Below are 16,118 nucleotides of genomic sequence, written 5' to 3'. Positions count from 1 at the left end.
TAAGAAAAAATTTGCAACTCTATTGATCCATGTCAACAGACCAATTCTAGCACTTTTTCAGTTCCACTGGGAACCAGGTCTTTTGCAAATTTAGTGGGTCATAATAGTCTGAGGAAAACACCATGCAAAATACTTTGCATTACAGCTGTGACACCTCATAGCAATATACTTCCGGGGGGAAATCCATTCTGCCCAATCCTGCTACTGCGCAAGTATAGCTAAACATGCAGCGTATAGGGATAGCTGAGGGAAATGGAAAATCATATTGAGTTTTTTGTGAACAAAAAATGTCCCAGTGCTTCAACTGTATGTTCCCAGGCTCCGCTGTGCCATCCATCATCCGCTGCTAATGAATGCGGTGCATGAGGTTAACAGAAATCACCCGCTCTCCTTATATATCCTTATATGACTGCAGGAGTAATTTAGGCTCTGGAACTGCTGAAATCAATTTGTTACATGTACTATGGAATTCTGAGCTCTTTAAATGACAAGATGAGAAAGGTTTCAGGATACACATGACCTTTTGAATGTCAGCAAGATAAAAAGTTAATGGTCACAGAAGGTCCAGACACTTATATTTACTCACAGTATACCATGTCTGGAAAAACAGCAGGAGTTGCTTTTAAAAAAAATAAAATAACGCAGCCCTCGAAGAATGTTCCTATAACTTTGGATAACAAACTCCTCATCTGAAAAAGAATCATAGAGTTGGAAGAGACTGCAAGGAGGTATTTAAACATCCAGTCCAACCCCCCTGCCATGCAGGAAATGTCAATCAAAGCATCCCCAACAGATGGCCATCCAGCCTCTGTTTTAAATACCTCCAAGGAAGGAGACTCCACTACACTCCGAAGGAGTGTGTTCCACTGTCGAACAGCCCTTACTGCCAGGAGGTTCTACCTAATGTTGAGGTGGAATCTCTTTTCCTGGAGCTTGCATCCATTGTTCCGTGTCCTAGTCTCTGGAGCAGCAGAAAACAAGCTTGCTCCCTCCTCAATATGACATCCCTTCAAGTATTTAAACAAGGCTATCATATCACCTTTTAACCTTCTCTTCTCCAGGCTAAACATCCCCAGCTCCCTAAGTCGTTTCTGATAGGGCATGGTTTCCAGACCCTTCACCATTTTAGTCACTCTCCTTTGGACACGCTCCAGTTTCTCAGCATCCTTTTTAAATTGTGGTGCCCAGAACTGAACACAATATACCAGGTGGGGCCTGACCAGAGCAGAATAGAGTGGTACTATTACTTCCCTTGATCTAGACACTATACATCTATTGATGCAGCCTAAAATTGCATTGGCCTTGTTAGCTGCAGTATTGCACAATTGACTCATGCTCGATTTGTGGTCTACTAAGACTCCTAGATCCCTTTCACACGTAGTCTTATTCAGCCAGGTGTCAATCATCCTATATCTATGCATTTCATTTTTCTGCCCTAAGTGCAGTACATAGGTGCAAGACATAGGACAAATGGTGTACATGTTTCTCCCACTTCCTAATCCATCTGATCACAGGGAGGTGGAGTTAAGATGAGGGATCACATCAGAAAATTACTTACGGCAAAGTGGAAAATAAAAATGCAGTAGGTGATAGTGGTTGTTATTTTAAGAAAGCTAAGGTGAATGTGTTCACCACAAAGAAATAATGGAGAAGATAAAGTACTGTAAATCTATGAGTTTCCTGGAGAAATATTAAAGAAAAAATAATTTTTGCAAAGCCGTATCCTTCGAATTAAGCATAATTACAATGGCTCTTCTTCCAAAGTAGTATTGCCAGCTGGCCAGTAAACTCTGATCAGGCCTCTAGTTGTGCTTTTTAATATCTGCTTGATTTGTGGAAATCTGCAACTGATTCCCTCCCTACCCCACCCCATGCATTACTAATAGATGCAGACCAAAGGAAGCAACCTCTAGTAAAAATGTTGCGATTTTTATTTATGTGTCTTATGACTTCTGCCTTATGGTCCAATTCTGTGTATGTGCTTGAAAGTTAAGTCCCATTTAATAGTAGGTTTTATTCAGTGCTGTGGCTGAAATTACATTGAATATAATTGAATTTACTTCTGCCCTGGCCCCCACCCCTGGCAATAAAACAGGCTTCAGAAGCAAATTAAACAAGTACAGTAGACCCTTGTATCCACAGAGGTTTGGTTCTAGAAAACACACACACACACCGTGGATAATAAAATCCATGGATGCTCAAGACCCATTAAATACAATGGCATAGTAAAATGGTGTCCCTTATATAAAACTGCAAAATGAAGGTTTGCTTTTTGATATGTATACATTTAAAAAATATAGTGCACCCGCGCCATATGCAGATGCACTATACATGGCTTCCAACTTACACAGAAGCCACACACCAATTAAAGCAATGGCTCATGCGCCCATGGCATGTGTGCTGCCCCCGAGCTGTAAGCACATCCCCCATTGTTTTTAATGGGGCGCAAGTATACGTGGATTTCCCATTATGCAGGGGGATTCAGAACAGATCCCCATGTAAGGGGAAGGCCCGCTGTATTTTCAAACAATGGATGCTTGAAAAATCCATGGATATGAAGGACTAACTTTATATGTGGACTCCTCTTTCCCACACTCATGTTTCCTGTTGCTTGCAACATGTGCAAATGTAATTCTGTATTTTTGTATGTATGCCTTTTGGCAGTAAAATACAACATGGATACATAGATGAATGGTTCCTTCTGGTTCAGACTTCATTTGAGAATTCCAAAAGTGCTTGCAGTCCTAGCTTCCCATGACAGTTTTGCATTCCAGTCAGGCTTTCACAATCAGATGTCAGGAATCATATTTGCAGACATAAGCATGGAGAGGCAGTTCAAAGAACTGTGAGCAAGGCACTATAAACTTGCCTCTTTGAAGTGTTCTGTGAATCCAGTGCATTAAAAACAAAACTTTGAATGACTTTGATTGCTTGCTTGCTTGACTGATTGATTGATTTGGGGCCAAAGGAAAAGTGACTTCAGAACTTCCCTAGCCTGCAAAGACATAGAAATCTGAAGATGGCATTAATGTATCTGAAGGCAATTGCTCAATAGTGAGATACAGGTGACAGTTACATAGAATTCAGCTCCTGTTTGTTTTAATTGTCTGTGGGATATGTTCGATGTACATAATTGGGTGAATTTGGGCTAGGTTTCAGCTAGGTTTTTCTCAAGAGACAGCAGGCTGAATTGTTGTTGTCATTCCATGTGCCCATGCTTACTGACACATAAGCAGGAAAGGAGGGCCTATAACCTTGGCTTTTCAAAACAAACTTTGGAAACAAATCTGCTTGTGAGACCTATTATTTTGAATTGCCACTAGCTTTCATTGTATATAGATCAACATTCCCCAACTGGTGCATTGGATTACAAGTGTTTGGATACCAGCACGTTTACAGTCATGCCAGTTGTGGATGATGGTAGTCCAGAAGACCTTTTAAGATGGGGATAAAATCATAGAGTTGGAAGACATCATAAGGGTCATCCAGTCCAATCCCTTGCCATGCAGGAACACACAAAGTACTCCCGACAGGTGGCCATCTCCAGGAAAGGAGACTCCACCACCCTCCAAGGCAGTGTATTCCACTATTGAATAACTCTTACCATCAGGAAGTTCATCCTAATGTTTAGGTGGAATCTCCTTTCCTGTTTATTGTTGGTGAATGGTGGAGGAAAGGCCAGTGTGGTCATGCAACCAGGGCTCACTGGGTCAAAGCACTTGACCCTTTTGATTATCAGTGAGACAATCTTCTATCCCTTCTCAGGCTTCTATGTTTAACTGCAGTTCTCACAGTAGGAAGTGACAGATTCCCCCCCCCCCCCAAGCAACAGTATAGTGTTGTGAACTGTCCCTGGGCTAGCTTGGTCTTGAATGAATAGCTGAGATGCCGTTAGTAAAAAGTCTTCACCTTGTGTAGATGAAAACTGCTACAACTGGTTTGTTGATATGGATCAACACAGCTGCTTGCATTTTTGGACTGTCTTTGGGACATACTTGTGCAGACTGTCATGGTGAGCATCTGTACTTTGAAATTTACCACTACACTGCTGAGAAAGGCACTGCAAATACTCATAATTTATTAGCTCATATATTCTAGTGCTTGAATGCTAGAAGTGAAAGGGGTTCTGAAGCAGTGACCTAGGTGGCCTTGAACCAAAATGAACCCTTCTTGATCAGAAAGGCAGGAGAGGAAAATAGAAAGGGGGGAAGTTCATACAGAAGAGGGCAAAGCAGCGGGAGACATGTTTAGTAGAGATGAAACAAAAAGACAAGGGATGAGAGTTTTTGTCTAAGGAGGATGAGTGGGATGGGGACAAAAGAAAAGAGAAAGGAAAATACAGATGTACCTCCATCAAGGAATGAAATGTGTTCCTGAACATTACTTTTTTAACAGAAAGGCTGGTACCAGAGGCAGAAACAACATGGAAATAATAGGGATAAGTTCCTAGGACACAAAAAGAAAAGCAGTTCGACATGTTTCAGAAAACATTTTATTCAAAACTAACATGTGCATGTGAAATGAAACAACCAAGTCAGGTAAACATTGAATAAGTAAGCAGAAACAATCTTGCATGTTCTAGAGAACATGTAAAGTCTTCTTCCAACATGGATTGAGAGGTGATTTTTTCTTTCAATGGCAGTGTTCTTATAATTTCCATTTCCATGGCCAAACCTACTGATCTATGTTTTTTTTAACATAGAGGGTGAGATTGTGAGGCAGATATAACTGCTCTCACCTTTTCTCTCTATTTTGTTGTTTGTGCGTGCTCAGTAATGGATTCCAGAGGCACCTGCTGTTTATGTTTTCTGTTGTGAGTAAACACACAGAGTTGCAGTAGGGTTGACTAGAGCAGAATCCTGCTCTTTCATAGTTTACACATGGTTTATTGCATTGTTTATGCTGCTGAAACCTGACCTGTTGGTACAGTATTTCTCCAGCCCTTCATCCTCACAATGTTGATGCTGCTGAAAAAACTTCCATCTACACAGCAGATGAGGAAGAAGGTATTTAGGGGGCATAAAAAATATTGTTAAATAGGAATTTCACTGTTAGAGGATTTGTTAACTGAGGTGTGCCTGTAGTGTAGAAAAAGAGAGGATATAAAAGGAAGCATTGGGCCATGTACATGCCATGGCTCATGCAGAGGGAGAGGCCAAACTGGTTGTTTTCAGCACTTCTGATGCCATTTATCGGGTTTTAAGTTGCTGGATTTTTGCAGAGATGTCATTCACCAGGGCATTCGTGTATCATTTACCAGGTTCCATAGGTGGATGCATTGAGGTTTTTCTGCAGTTCTTAACTTTTTTAAAAAAGAAAAAGATAATGATGCAGCCTTCTGTCAATGGAGAAATGTCTATAGAAATGATAAAATACTGGAAACTTTGGGACATGCTGCTTGACTGAACATGGTTTTTACACAGCCCTGCAATCAAAAGCATAGATAACATTGTAGATCTCCCTCTCCCTCTCTATTTGTAATGTAAATTTGTAATTTGTTTGTAATGTTTTCTGTGCATATTTGTACAAAACGATTTTGTGCTATCTTCTGTGCAACTCCTGAACGAGTTTCCAGTCTCCCACCACTGGCAAGAGGTTACATGCCAAATTTATTCTGAAATGACTGAGTTGCTGATTCTCTTTGCTTGGGGTCAATTGAGTTGCCAAGGTCAAGCAGCCAACCCTCTCAAATCACACCAGCTCTCTGCTCTGCGATTGGCAGCCTCAGAAGAGGCCAAAGAGAGAACGAACAGGAAAGAACCCAATGTCCATAGCCTCCCTAGGTCAGTGCTCTTCAGCCTTTACCTGCCCCAACAGTATTGAGCAAACAGTCTGAGAGCAATCACATCTTCCCTCCCCCTTCTCTCTTCCCCCTGAAAACTCAAACAAGAACAGAATTTAGAATGTTCCTTTTTGGGGATTTCTGCTCCCAGGATCTTTGGGGGTTTCAGAGAGTTGTCATTTTTTAAAAGTAACCTTTTAAAGCTCTGAACTAGAATCCAGGAGTCATCTATCAAAGCCAACATCTCTTTGTTAATCCCAACCAGAGTAGACATATTAAATCAAAGTAACACATGATTGTTAACTGGCCAAGTTCCTTTTGATTCAGCAAGTGTATTCTAGTTGAGACTAACATTTAGGTTTAGGCCAGAGACTCTTAATTCCTTGGCCATGAATTTCCTTGATACATATTCTATTGGTACAGTTGTATTGATCAGAACAGTATGTATTGACTGTTGTATAATATGTATTGTTTTATATGTTCTTTTAACTGGTATTACGTGTCGTTCCCCGACTCATTCTATAAGGAGAGCTGGGTAAGAAATAAACGTTGTTGTTGTTGTTGTTATATGTTTTCTTTCTATGTGTTTGGCTATTGCAGATTTTCCCAATAGATTATGAGTTGCTTATTGCAGGACAGTCAGCAAGACAGGAACAAGAACATAAGAAGATAGCTTATAAAGTTTCCAGCCATTGGCCCATCTAGCCCAGTTCTGTCAGCACTGACTGGCAGTAGGTATCCAAGGCATCAGGCATGATTTTTCTTAAAACTATATTATAATTGCATTTTTATTGCAAGCCAGTTGTGAGCAAAAGAGATATGTATGCACAAAAGGAAACCAAACACTATTCATGCACTATACTGTGGAATATGCTACCTTGGGGTGTGGTGAAGTCTCCTTCTTTGAAGGTTTTTAAAGAGAAGCTGGATGGCCTTCTGTCAGGAGTGCTTTGATTGTGTATTCATGTATGGCAGGGAGTTGGACTGGATGACCTTTGTTGTCTCTTCCAACTCTATTTCTGTGACTGATCATTGCTCATGTATTTCTTATGAACTGAGCTATACAAATTTGATAAAATACTAAATAAATGAATAAAAAATCTATAAATAATTGCAGATATATACAATCTGCCCTCCACATTTGCGGCTTTGACTTTTGCGGATTTGTTCATTCACACATTTGATTAATATGTTCTCTCTAGGAACCTCTAAGTCCTCCAGCATGACTCTGTTGTCAACCTCTGCCAAAAATCACGCTGGAGGGCCCAGAGGTTCCTAGAGAAAACACTTCTCTGCTTATTTGTAGGGCCTCCAGATCAATTTCATGATGAACTCTGGCAGATTTTGACCATAGAATTGTCCTGGGGAACCTAGAAATTCCTAGAGAGGTGTTCTCTCAGGTAAAAAAAAAATTGTGGTTTTTATTTGCGGGTTTTCCACTTTCATGGAGGTCCTGGGCCCTTAACCCAAGCAAATGTGGAGGATCCACTAGATTTCAGATATGTATTCCTGCATGGCAGAGGGCTGGACTTGGATGGCCCTATTGCATTAGCCAATTCCACAACTGGCTTCCCAAAACTTGAACACATTAATACCCTGAAGGCAAATTGGCCAGTTTGGCAGTTGGGGTGGCCTTGGAACATCCAACCCACAAGTTTTATCAGCAATGCCAGGAATCAAACTCTGATCATGATATCATGCTATGTCATCATAGTGCAATGGCCATTAATGTTTTAATTAAGAAATCAACAGAGAGGAAAAAATACATAATACCCCAAGTTACATGGTTAGCAAACGTGGGAGAGGAAGAAAGAACAGTGAAGAAGTGCATACAAAGCAGCTCTCAGTATTTTACTTTGAACAATAGCCAGAGTAAAGTTTGTGGTTTTCAAAATGGCATCCATCAGGGCCAAGCGGATCCATCATGCAACAATCCCTTTGCTACAGTACCAGACACTCCAGTGTATCTGTCTACACTGATAGGCACTAAACACAGTCCAATGGAAAACTACTTTTGATTGCATTATCTGCCAGTTACAATGGAAACCCTATTTAAAAATGCATGTGAAACTAGACTTTTATAACTGCCCTTTCAGTTAAATGTTCTGAATTATCTTTAGGCCAAGATCCTATACACATCTGTTGTTGTTGTTGTTGTTGTTGTTGTTGTTGTTGTATACCATCAAGTCATTTCCAATTTACAGTGACCTGAAGATGAATGTATTGCAGAATGTTTTTTGGCAAGATTTGTTTAGAGGAGGTTGTCATTGCCTTCTTCTGAGACTGAGAGAGTGTGGCTTGGCTAAGCAGATATTCAAACCCTAGTTAGTCATAGTCCATTGATCAAGCCACTACACCAAGCTGACTTCTGTATACTTCTAGTATAGCATAAATATATGCCAGCAGAATACCACAGTGGTATACCAGATTATGCAACAGGCATCATGGTCTTGAGCTCAGCTTCCCTACCCACCAAGTCAAAGGCAAGAGGGACAGCTGAATGTTGCCTGCAGAACAGTGAGCTGCATAAATGACCACATTACAATGACCATGTACACAACCTCTGAGAAAGTGCAAGCACTTGAACAATAACTTCTATGCCAGTTTAGAATCCAACAGAATTCTGATTTACATTTACTTACTTACTTATTTACTTACTTACTTACTTACTTCCCTGTGCTTGGAATTAGATTGACATGCACATTGTATTCACATATGTTGTCTACAAGCCTGCATAAGTGCCTCAGTTATTAATTGGAAGGGAAAGTTCCTTTTGCAAACAGCAACAAATATCCCTACTTCTGGAGAAGGATCTTGGGATGGTTCAGGAATTCCAGAGAGGGATTTTAGGAGGATAAAGGCATTAAGTTTGGCACACTCAAATGAGGCCAAACCAGTAAACCAGCAGTTGCTGTGCTAGGCTCTGCCAAGCCTCATAGCTTTTGCTAGCATTAAAATGTTGGAACAACATTTTGTCTTGTTTTCATTTTGGCTAGCAGAGAAAAAAGTGTTTACAGGATTGACACACACACCCCCAAAAATATAGAAGGGCTAGATTTAGATAACTTGAACACATTACATGCTCCAGCCTCACAGAAACAGCCACGGGCTCAGAAACAGTTATGGGCCTGAAGAACTTTTCCCCATTTTTGGATTTTCCATTTGTTTCTATGGAAACACTGGAACGGAAGGGAAGTTGTGCCAGGAAAAGTAAAGTTGAAGCCCTTGCAACAATGTTTTTGTTAGGAAAGCAGCTATTAGCATTTGCTATTCTGCTTGCCAATAACACCTAAAGGCACTGCGGTTCAACAGGCTTGAGAAAGACAGTAAAAATCTGTGAACACATAATGGAGCCAACTAAAATGGGAACTGTGGTGCATCTTTCTTCTCTTAAAAAAGGAAGGAAACCACTGAAGGCCAGTTCATACTTTCAACAGAGCTTTTCCTACACATTAGGCTACAATGAAAAATTGCATGTTGGAACATATTAACATCTTCCTTTATTTTATTATTAAAATCTATATCTCACTTTTCCACATACTGTTGATATCCAAGGCAGTTAACAATAAATGACACGTTGTGTAACATAAAAAGCAACTGTGTTTTCATGTGTATATATAAAATAAGCAAGTAAAAAATACATTAACAATTCAGGCAGTTAAAGAAGCACCTGCAAATAAAACTGATCAGCTCAAGTATAAAAAGGCCAGTGCTTATTTTAAAAAAGAATGTACTTGTTGATGCAAGACAGGGAACTAAATGGACTTTCATAGGAAGGGTGTTGAAGAGCTTAGATGTAGTCACAAAAGAAGCCCATCTCTTAAGTCTTTGCAAACATACTTCAGACATTAATTACCAAGTCAGGGACAGCAATACAGCTCCCTCTGACCTTAATTCATGGTCAGGGTTGTATGGGAGAAAGCAAGACTAGTAGGCTATGAAGAGAAGGCTAGCCTGGACTCTTCTCTATGATATTCTAGCATTTCTTGTTGTTGTGAGGAGAATAAGCCCCCCCTTGGAGAGGATTCAAGCTTACAATCCCTCATCTGCAATTTACAGATGGATTTTTTGTCACTTGATTGTGCTGATGGTTCAAACTCATTTTAGTGCAACCATGCCTCTAGCATTATTATTCCCCATTACTTACTGTGATTAACCAGGAACATGCAATGCTGGCTGGACTCATTAGCTAGCTTAGAAAAACTTTTTGTGCTGATATGCAAATTATATTTGTAAGATGAGAGATGCCAGTAGCAGGCTTTCTTCTACGTGGGCATATCAGGTTGTCATGCCAAAAGGTGCATGGTCTTCAGGATCAGAGTTTTGAGTTGATGCTTTTGGATAGCATAAAGACTGTATCTACTTGCAACTATCTATGCCTAAATAATAATCACTGTGTCTGCTTGTACATGACCTAGAAAGAAGTTTAGACCTTGTTTCTTGGTGATTTAAATCATCCACCCTGGAGAAGTTGCTAACACATTTAGCCACAATTTATCCAGTGTTGGTAAGTCAAGTAATGAGAATACTTGGATGCATTTACCACTCTATAAATTGGGGTAGGCAAAGTGTGGCCTTGGGCCCCAGTTTTGCAATCTCTGAACCCCCCCCCCCATTGGTCCTACCCCTCCCAAAATATTTTTGACACAATTTTGGACAATATTTATCCTAAAAACATTCAGTACTGCATCCTCATATATAAAAACATGCAAAAATAATTCCACTATACAAGCACTCCAGAATCCTGTACTGAGAAAGTCTGCAGGAAAATTACCTCCATTTTGAAGTCGAAGGCTTTCATGGCCGGCATCCATAGTTTTTTGTGGGTTTTTCGGGATATGCGGCCATGTTCTACAAGTTTCTTCCTGATGTTTTGCCCGCATCTCTGAAGATGCCAGCCACGGATGCTGGTGAAACGTCAGGAAAAAACTCTTCTAGAACATGGCCACATAGCCCAAAAAACCCACAAAAAACTATACCTCCATTTTCCTCGGTGTTAGCTCTTACTATGGTGGCAGGATGTGAAGGTGCATCTGTCCCTGTCACCAGTTTAATAGTGGCTGTAGATAAAAATTGAGATATTTGGGCTTGATGGGGGGGTGCTGTCCATGGGAAGGTCTGGCGGCGGGGGGGGATTTCCTTCCCCCATTCCCCACATAGTTGCTCACTCGTACTATAATCTGTAGTTGACATAAAGGTCTCTATGCATTTATATATATTATATCAGCATTTGTGTTAGCAAGACTATTGAGAGAGCTTAAATGTGTTTATATTGGAATTAAAGGTATAGTTATCTTAGTAATTTAAGTGGATAGCAAAAGAACACCCTTTAAAGGCTTTACTCTGACATTGGATGAAAAGTTTCTTTTCATTGTTGACAGCAAAAGGAACTGTTAGATTTTGTGCTAGGCTTCCCTGGCTGAATACACAGCTGATCAGCTGGAGATGAGCTTTAAAAAAGAAAGAAAAGTTGAACAATTTTGTGAACATTTGATCTATTGACTATCCAGTCTGCCAAACTCCTAAGGAGGGAATGCTGTGTTCCAGGTCATGCGTCCATTTGGCAGCCCAGCATTCTTGTTTCCAGCCATTGGTACAAACCCCCTAGTGTAAACAAAGGATGCCATTATCTGGCATGAGCAATAGCTCCCTGAAAATGCTGCTGTTTCCCTTGTGTGCTTTTACAGGTTTACCAGTGCCAGTGGACATGCAGCTGGCAAAATTACTATAGTCTCAAGATTATGCTCTGGAAGAACCAGTCAAGATTTAGATGTGTTTTCATGAGCGGTCAGTTTATGAAACCCTTCCTTTAACTTCTCTTTCTGAGGCCTTTTGTACTTGCAGCAGAATGTTGTGATACAATGAAGTGTGCTGCAGGCTTCAGGTAGGGGCATATTGGAAAACATCCTGGACGTTTTTGTTCTGTGTGTTTGCTTTTTTACAAAGGTCAGCATAACAAGGAATGGACACGATTAGGGCATTTATCCCTGCTGTGCTGGAGACAAGGGTGTGTTACATATGTAATGGTCCTGATAAAAACAGTGCAAAAAGTAGCAAATGGAGGGGGGGGGGGGAAGAGACCATATCTGCAATCTAAAGTAATACTGCTTGCTTTCATTTCACTGTATGTGTAGTTGGGCTGAGAGAGGTAAAACTGCAAAAGGGAGTAGTAGAGTCAGCCCTTCTTATACACGGATTTTTTATACACGGATTCAAGCATACACGGTTTGAAAATGTTCCAAAAAAGTATAAATTTCAAATATCAAACCTTGATTTTCCATTTTTTTATAAGGGACACCATTTTGCTATGTCATTATATTTAATGGGACTTGAGCATCCACGGATTTTGTTATACACGGGGGATCTTGGAACCAAACCCCAGCATATAACAAGGGTCCACTGTATACACCAATACTCCAGAAGTCTTCTGTTAAGAAACATTCATTGTGCAGATTGCCTTCTTTCTTATTCAGTCCTAGTAACAACAGAAGATTATTCTTAGAAGTACAACAGTAATTGTTTAACTACAGTGCTGTCAAGTAGTGGGGCAGGATGCAAGGAACTGCGTACAAATGGCACAGGAGAGCTCTAAGATGCTATTATATGACTGGTTTCTCTGTGTGATGGGAACAAACACAAAATGCACATAATGAAGTTACTGACATAAAGGCTGACATCTTGTTAGGCAGTTATGATATCATAACAAACTTGTAACTGTTTCAGATTCACATTTACAGTTGTGTCACCATTGCTCAACAGCAAATGCCCCTGAAACCCACCTTAAAAGCCAGTATCCCATCCCAAGCAATGGAATTCACCAGTTAGCAACAGTGCAACAAAGAGTTGTGACAGGACCCCACAGAGATCCCTGCTTCTACTCCTCGCAGCATCGCTTGCTGCCAAGAGAGGGCTGGTCATGACCACTCAGCCTTTCATCCATTTGTAGGTCTATAAAATGAGTACCCAGCTTATTAGGGGCAATTGGCTTACACATTGTAAACTGCTTAGGGAGTACTAGTTGATTGATAAGCAGTATAGAAATGTACTTGGTATTGCAATTACTATCTTTGCTGTTAAGTGAAAAGGATTTTAAAAAATGGGGGTTGCGCCTCCCCTCAAACATTTCTATGCATTTTAACTGCAGTATTACTGCCCTTATATGAGGGAGCTGTGACTCTCTAGCATTGGACTCAGATCTGAAGAGGGCCCTGCCCATCATAGTAACTGCACTCAGAAATACCTCCTCCAAACCTAAAGCCCTTAGATGGTGTGGAAGAAGTGGCATAGATCACTACTCTTCTAGCTCATCCTATTAGGTATCACCTTGATAAATTGCCACAGTTTATAGGTCAGACTAGTAAAGGCCTGTAACAGATTAGGGATATCTCTATGAAATAATAGCCTATTTTCAGTGTAATAAATGAGTGATAGATTTCCGGACATATGGTTGCTTTAAATACATCAAGAGCTGTTAACATCCCAGTTTTGGTAGACCAAGGACTCATAATCTTACCCTTCAAAATAGTGGACACATAGAACGCAAGTAGATAGAAAAAATTGTTTCCTTTATAGATAGGATTTGTATTGACATTATACTTCAGACACCTGCGTGCTTGAGGACAGTACAAGGAAAAAAAGAGTTGGCAATGCATACAGCCGATACTTGTTAATTTGATCCAAATTACTGATTCATGCTGTTTAGATCACTGGAGGGGACAAGGAGAGCTGGGCACTTTCCCCCTTATGCAGTCCTTGTACCCTGCAATGAGCAAGCTCTGATCTTCAGTAAAAACTGGAACTGGCGCAATTACAAAGCAGTCATTTTCCCTAAGCCTTGAACTGGCATTGTTAAACTTCTTTGGCAGTTTAAAAGGTATCCTAGAGACTTGATAATCTTCCTTCAAGTGACAGCAGGACTAGAGATCACCAAAAGATAGGAAGATTGTGGAATTATATCAATAGGTGTCTGGTTCACCTGCCAAATAGGAGTTGCTGTGGGCATTCAGACACCTTTCCTTCATATGCCATGAATACACAATGAACTGGGCTGTCTTGCCCAGTTTATCTCATCTCTTTCTGGTTTCCAGCCAGCATCACACTATATTCCAGTAACTCTCACCACTATTCATGTAGTTATCTTTCTCTTTATACAATATCTTTCCTTCTGCCTTTATGCCACTAAGGTCATCATTTAAATTGAACTTGTCCACCTCATCACCATACTCACAAGTTTTGCATTTCTTTTGCTATTCACACATGCAGCCTGCTCCTTCATACCTAGGCACTACACTTCATGAATTTGATGAAGTAGACTTAGTCTATGAAAAATTATGCTACCAACTTTCTCTCTATTAATCTCAAAGGTGCTACAAAATCCCCTTGCATATTGATCCAGACAAACATGCCTTTGAATAAATAATAGTTGAATTCAGCCTCCACCTACACATTGTGGTTCAACCCTTGTTGAAAGACCAGTATGTTACCTTGTGCAGGTTTCTTATACTTTTGTAGTATATACTTGTTTTGTTATATTTGTGTGGTCTTTATCGTTAGTATTTTGATTTTTCTTCTGCTGCTGTTCAAATGAAATTTAAAAAAAGAAATAGCCTTCCCAAGAGAGGGTACTTCTGGGGAAATGTACTGTAAAAAGAATATAAAGGTGAGGGGAAACTGGTTTTGTATTATATTATTAGTTATTTGTTCATAAATAGCTAATGCTTATGCTGTGTTGGAGTGGCTAGAACAAAGGCAACTGTGGTCCTCCAGATTTTTGGACTGCTAATAAGGAAAAGTCTCAGTCTCTCTTTGCCTAAGCCATTTTCACAGAGACGTGAAGCTACTGAAAACAATAGAAAAGCAGCTTCTGGGACATGAAATTAGTGTGAAGTAGTCTGGACTGTTTTAAACTAAGTACATGTACACACTGCAGATGGACCATCTTATGCTTCCATCATGACTGCTTGTAGTCATGAAGCACTTGTGTGCTTCGGATGATCCACTGTAGGAAAAGAGCGCACAGAAAGAATTGAACCTCTAATTATTTTTCTTTTCTTTTAGGTCATCATTGGCCAACTCTATACTACAGAGAAGCTCATAATCGAGTACCCACAAAAAGTCTGATACCGAATAAAGTCCTCTGCTTGGAGCACTAGTGGACCAGCTTCAGTATTGTATGACACACGCACAGATTTTTACTTGAACATACTGTTTGAGTTGTCTTCTTTCTCTTCTTATAGAATATAATTTAGACTTCACATTGTAGTCTGTCTTTAACAGTGTACATTGCCTAAAATAATATCATAAATGTGCTCTCCATGTATCTGTAAGATGATAAGTAGGTTTTGCTATGGCTGAACTTCACTGTTGGCTAGTATTATCAAACGATTAGTTTTTGTGACAATAAAATTTCATAAGCTCATGTGTTTGCTTTCTTTCTTCTGATATTAATGCTTTTAACTTAGATGAATAAAAATTAGATACTCATTACAGTTTAGGAAACTGAATATAAATTGTTATGGTAAAACATTTCAAGATGCTTAATTTCAGATATCAACATTCTGATTGGAATCCTAAAATGGTTTTAATAAGTCTAAGATTTGAAACTTTGTGTTCAACTCAGCAGTTTTATATAAGATAAATTTCATTTCTATAAGCATTGAATATTAAAGTTGTGTTGAACATTACAACAATATACCAAAATTTACTTGGCTTTTAACAGAATTAAGTATGTAACTTTTCCATCTGTGGGATAAAGTAAGTAAAACTTTATTTTAAAAGTACCTTTGTAAGGCATGTTGTAAGGAACTAAAACCTCTACTGTGCCTCCCAATCTATGCAAATGTACATGTCTTTGCATTTGCCGTATCAGAATGTAAACACTAAGCTGTCTTCCACATTCAGCATTCTCAGGTTTGTACCATATTTCAGTCTTATGGAATCTATAGTTCATCAAAAGAGTTTTGATTTATTTACAGTACAAGAACATAAAATGGCAGTTGTGAGAATAATGTATAATGGAAAACACTATTCGGGCACAGATAGAACATCTTTACTCTGTTCTTGAGTAACACATTTAACTCAGGTTCTTAACATTTCAGAGCTTGTTCAGTCTAACACAGAACTAGTTTAGAAACCAGTCTCTTAAATAGAAACCAAATGAAACCTCTTTGTGTGTATAGTGGACACTATGGTAGCTTTTTTGCACCTGCAGTGTGTACTGGGTCAATCAAGTTTTCTAAATGCATACTGTTGGAGTACTTTCTTCCAATACACTTGCCCCACATTCCCTACTAAGCTAGGGCAGACATACCACAGTTATTATCCACTATGCCTTTTC

At 39.6% G+C, this 16,118-nt stretch overlaps 1 long non-coding RNA gene across 1 annotated transcript in view; it reads left to right on the top strand.

Moving 5' to 3' along the window:
- Nucleotides 1–15,200, top strand: part of LOC121930057 — a 40,694-nt gene extending 25,494 nt beyond the window's left edge. The window contains exon 2 of the long non-coding RNA XR_006103811.1: nucleotides 14,840–15,200. This is a non-coding gene — a long non-coding RNA (uncharacterized LOC121930057). The remainder of the gene's footprint in view (nucleotides 1–14,839) is intronic.
- Nucleotides 15,201–16,118: the final 918 nt, after the last annotated feature.

Source organism: Sceloporus undulatus, chromosome 4 (assembly GCF_019175285.1).
Source record: "Sceloporus undulatus isolate JIND9_A2432 ecotype Alabama chromosome 4, SceUnd_v1.1, whole genome shotgun sequence".
NCBI classification, from domain to species: Eukaryota; Metazoa; Chordata; class Lepidosauria; order Squamata; family Phrynosomatidae; genus Sceloporus; species Sceloporus undulatus.
Note: the sequence above shows the minus strand (reverse complement) of the source record. Positions and strands in the feature narration are given on the sequence as shown.